This window comes from Priapulus caudatus, unplaced genomic scaffold (assembly GCF_000485595.1).
Source record: "Priapulus caudatus unplaced genomic scaffold, Priapulus_caudatus-5.0.1 Scaffold31, whole genome shotgun sequence".
In the NCBI taxonomy this organism is placed as follows: domain Eukaryota; kingdom Metazoa; phylum Priapulida; class Priapulimorpha; order Priapulimorphida; family Priapulidae; genus Priapulus; species Priapulus caudatus.
The window spans coordinates 15270-20602 of NW_014577092.1; the positions used below are offsets into that span (position 1 = coordinate 15270).

A 5333-nucleotide genomic window follows, 5' to 3' on the forward strand; every position below is an offset into this window, starting at 1 on the left:
CATCTAGGGTCATCTATTCCATTAATTGAATGTATTGCTTAGGCTGCTGGATTTCATGTGAGGAAAACCTGATTCTTTTTCATGTATTTAGGATGTAATAAAAGTTGTGGGACCGGCTTGTGCTGCCAGAGTCAGGAGCTTCTACACATCCACGTGACCACCCGAGTAGTGGCGTAAACAATGTACGTTTAGTTATATATTGAGCTAGAAGTGTATTTTGTAAGATTTAACACAACTAACTGAGGCAGAGCATGGTGTCTAAAAAGTTATTAAATGTTCAAAAGTTTTTTGCAGTGTGTAGTGTCTATAGTTGTAACTATATGTATTTTATCTATAAAATAAATTTTAGTTAGCTTATCTAACATTTCACTTATACTTCAAATACTATAACTGTAGTTAATATTATAATATATATATATGAATATATGAAATGAAAGGGTTTTAGACATATTCGCTTGATCTTTAGCTCATGAGCTAGCTTAGCTCATGCATTCTATAGATGCATTCCTGCACTACATCTTTTGCTGACAAACCATTGTAAAAATGCAAGTAAATAACTCACTACACTTTAACTGAACGTTAGCTTTGAAGATAAAACTGTGAAATTATGTATCAAGCCTAGTGATGTCACGATCATCGATTATACTCGATCATAAGTTGAAGCAGTGGCTCGAACCAACGCGCTTGTGTTATCAAAATCCATAATTGATTTAATGATAAAAAAATTGTTTTTTTTAAACTTGAACAAGAAAACTTGAAAGTGATGGCGAATCCAAGAAGATATCTCGGCTCTATACAAGTTATCCTTTATAACATACATGTATTATACACACAGTAGTAAAGCAGTGGCAAACAAACAGTAAACAGGGCTAAACAAGCACATACATGCACACACTTACATGCGGCACGACGTTACGCACAGCGCAGGCATTCCAACAGCCGGCCGAGTCAACCGAATTGTAACGCGATCATCGTTACTTGGTCGCAACTGATGATCGTTTAGCGAAATTACAACACCGATTGACAACACTAATCCAGAGAGAGTCGGGTACAAGATGGCGTTGCGAAATAGATTGCGTTGTTCCCCGACCGCCAAGGAGCGGTTTTAAACCGGCTGCACCTTTCCGCGGGACTGGGCCGCACGCGCACGCGCGGGTGTTGTATGTAGTATTTGCGCATGCCCGCTATACGAATTCGCGCGCGCGAAGGAGGGGCCGGCGCGCGCGAAATCCGTATAGCGGGAAGCGTAAGCATCGCGCAGTTTTCGTCCACACTAAACCGGCCGGCTACGGCGGGCATTTTGCTGGCTGCTGCTTGCGCTGAGAGGGTCGCTATGTCCCCGGGTAGTGGCCGGAACGTACCGACTGGTACGGTTCGGTATACCGGAAACGTACCCTGGCATATCTAAATATGCCGCCGGACGCGTACCTGCGCCTACTCCACTAACCGGAGTCTAGGGAGCCGCCTAACTGCCTACATCCGCTAACTACAATCCTAATCCTTACCCCTAACCCTAATCCGTAGACCCTAACACCATAGTAAATAGTGACCACAGTACGTTCCGGTTATATCCGGACCGTACCTCAGGGATACGTTCCGGGCAGTACCGCTGGGGGACATAGACCTTTATGAGCGACTGCTTGCCTTGTTGCGCGCGTGCGGCGTCAAGGGCGAGTATTTGTTTGCATGGCGGCTTTGGCCCTTTGGCCCCGCAGCAGTTAATCTTACAGATTAGCCCTACGTGTAAAAACTGCACGGCCACGTTTCACTGCCACCGTGACCTTTCCTCGCAGTATTCGCCGGCCCCAGCGGAAAATATTTTTTTCGCCAAACCGGGGTATTTAAACATAAGGCAAAAAGGAATATAGCCCCCGGGCCCCTTCTGATTTGGGGGGTTTTTTGGCCCCCTTCCGATTTTTTCCTTTTTATATTTTTATTATTTTATAAGAAATATAATGTTTTTTTTTATATTTTTTTTTTTATATGAAAGGTTTTTGGTTTTAGGTTAAGGTTAGGGGGTTTAGAGTTTAGGGTTAGGGGGGTTTAGGGTTAAGTGGTTTAGGGTTTAGGGGTTACACTTCTGTAAGGAGCAAGTCTTGGGTTAACTTTTTTGGGGGTTATAAACATTATTGGTACCCTCCCGGGGGTTAACACATTGGGGGGGGGTTTTTCCAAAAAGGGATTAGGAAAAAAAAGGAAACCATGGGGGGGGTCCCCCCAATTTTCAAACCAAATTTTGGGTTTTCATTTACATCAAATTATAAATAAAATATAATATTAACAATCAAATAAATAATAGGTGTTTTAGGGGTTTATGGGGGGTTTTTTAGGGTTTTTTAGGGTTGGGGATTTTGGGGGTTTTTAGGGTTTAGAGGTTAGGGTTAGGTTTAGGCACATTGCTTTTGTATTGGGACCCATGTTCTTCTATCCTTGGCCATATGCGGCCGTAACCTTTCGACAAACGACCCTTCAGCACTACTAGAGCTTACGACGGTCACTATATATCACTAGGCCTAAGTACTAGGCTTTTTACGACAGTACTTAGAGCTATACGTACTCGTACTCGGTTTTTTGGGACCGCCTCGTTTTAAAGTAGGTATTACCTTAGTACGGTTAGACCTAGTCGTAGTAAGTAAGCCTAGTGTTTACCCCTGGAGGGGGCCAAAGCCGAAACGGTAATAATCGGAAACCCCAACGGCCAAACGAACATTAAAAAAGTTAAAACAAGAAATTCGGGCCCAGCTTTATAAGTTTAACTAATAAGTGATAAGCCTAGACGCGCTCTCAAACCCAGAAACGGCGATGATATTTGGTTAATTCACATCTAACTCCATGTTGTTTTAAAGAAAACATAGCTACCAAAGCTACTTTAAGCGCTCAGCTTACAGAAAGTTCGGAAAGTTTTTGGTAGACTATATGTGGGGATTTTGGCCTACAAGTGCATGGAGGCTGACATCTTGGGCAATTCGCAGCTGGCGAAATGAAAAGGTCCCCGCTCGCGCCTAAATCTTTTTCGTTTGGGAAAAACATTTCGCGCGCGGGCCAGCGCAGCGTATGTTGGTCGGCACGACGTGGAGTTGCCACGGCAGCGCGGGTCGGGAGGGTTTGCTGAAAACATGTCCCAGCGTCATGCACGCCTAGGCGCCGTAACGGGCGGCAAATCGCAATTGCAGATAGACCGGCCCGTCCCGCCACGTGGAGCGCGCGTAACAACACTTCGTCAAAAGTATTGTGATAGACAAAACTCTAATAGCTGCGGCAAGTAGTGGCAGTCATCGCGTAGCGGCAACGAGGGCGAAGCGCGTCATGGCGCTGAATTGACAGCATTTCTTGAGGTTTCTTGTAGGCAGTCACTAGATTTAGCGCATGAGGCGGCGCCAGCCCCAAAAAATACGTTTAGGGGCGCGTTTTGAGATGGCCTACTGCTGTCGCAGTGCGCGAAATGTCGGTTGGATTGGCGCCCAGTTTTTTTCGCGAGTCAATGCGTTTTTCAGAGGACCCCCTGTCTCAGATATCTGTCCTAAAGTGGACAAAAAAGGGGGCGCGTATCGGCGTTTGGGGCGGCGGCTTCGCGCGCGAGCTTGGCGCTGCGCGCAATAAACCGGGGTCACTCGGCCCGCGCAAGTTGCGTCAAGCCTATATTTCGCGCTCAACGAAAAAAACAACTTGAAAAATGCGTTTTTGCCGCGGTTCTGTATCATGGCGGCAAAGAGTTGACGGGCAGGTCACGTATATATCCAGTACAAACCCTATAGATATCATATAACACATGTGTTATATGATATCTATGAGCATATGCGGCCTTCATGACCTTCAGCGCTTGGCAACACCACATGGCAACAAGAGACACGTCACAACATCGCCACAGTGCGGCAAAAGTCAACGTTGTTTGATACATTCGACCCGACACTTTTACTTTGCAGTCTAAAAGCTTTGAATGAACGTATCACACATAATATATAGGCAGGTACAAACGTGCAATGTTAAAATAATTCATTTTGCCTGATTTTATGTTTGCCGCTTGAAACTTCGAATCAGGGCACCTTTAACTGTTACTTTGACAGATACACAGCTCTTATTTATTTCTCTATTGGGGTATTTGGGTTGATTTTGCTTGACACTAGGTATGTTTCTTACAGTGATTTATTGGTACCACTGCAGTTGTTAAAAAGTAAAATGCATTTTTTAACTTTTCAACCAGAAATTTTTAGGAAATGTTTGCCTTGGTGACACATGAATTTTCAATGGTACCTTAAAATGTCTGATTACACAATGGTAATATAGTGGTCGTTCAATAATAAAATGATAATTTGGTACCATATGTATGATCTAGTACCTAGTTCTTTAGTAGTCTATATCTATATCCAGTTTATGTGTGCTCGTAGTTATGTCAGCTGTTGATAATAAATATGACACGCCCATTACTGGCTGCAAGAGCTGAGAATGAAATTAGTATATAATTTTTTTAATGAAGTTATTGTAATGTTCTATTTTTCAGTAGATCGTTTTGCCGGGTGGAGAGGGCTCGGGGGGGGGGTATTCTAGGAATAAACGTGGTGGTTGAGTTTCACATATCTGCGTCCTCTAATTTATTGGAGTAAGAGTGATGTGAGGTAAAAATATCTACTCTAATTCATGCACTAAGAGAGATACAACACTGGCGACGAGGATAATACTATTTTGGTGAAGGAAATTATCTGGAATGGAGATAAATAAGATACCGACGTTTGACTGCTACTCTGACCCGGCTACGTGCGGTCCACGCTGGACGCGATGGCTGACAGCGTTCGAACTATGCTGATGGGAAAGGTCTTATCGTTAACGAAGATACGGACAATACTACGAAGCAAAGGAGAAGAGCGTTGTTACTTCACTCTGCCGGACTTGATGTGCAGGACGTGTTTTCTACATTACCAGCCACCGGAGGAGTCCATCGGATTATGTAACAGCATGAACAGGCATTGAACACTTATTTCGTAGCCCGGCAAATAAATTCAGTCGTTTGCGTAGAGCAGGACATTGTCACCAGATCACTGCAAGACACTGCAGGTGAGACTGTGAAAACAATTTGTCCACACGTTTGGAGAAATGCGGCGAGAGACTAATTTGGCAGAGGCGATATTAGAGAATCAGATCCAGAGAACACAAGTAGTGACTGAGGGCAAGTCTCGTCCCCCGGATTATCGAAAAAAAAGGAGATGCTGGCTGGAAGAAGGCCAGCGCATCCCTGACATTCCAGCCGTGCATAAACAAGGTGGCAGACGCAGTGCGAACCAGGATGGTGGAGGGCCAAATGGCGGCAACTGTTCGACCGGCAAATAAGGCCACACACA

General features: G+C 44.4%; 1 protein-coding gene across 2 annotated transcripts in view; it reads left to right on the forward strand.

Annotated features, from left to right (window-relative positions):
* Window positions 1-99: 99 nt before the first annotated feature.
* Window positions 100-5333, forward strand: part of LOC106816345 (1-phosphatidylinositol 4,5-bisphosphate phosphodiesterase delta-4-like) — a 41299-nt gene continuing 36065 nt past the window's right edge. The window contains exon 1 of one of the 2 annotated variants that reach the window (XM_014820976.1): window positions 100-182. The gene's annotated coding sequence lies outside the window, so the exon portion shown is untranslated. The remainder of the gene's footprint in view (window positions 183-5333) is intronic. The other variant, XM_014820934.1, reaches the window with a different exon arrangement.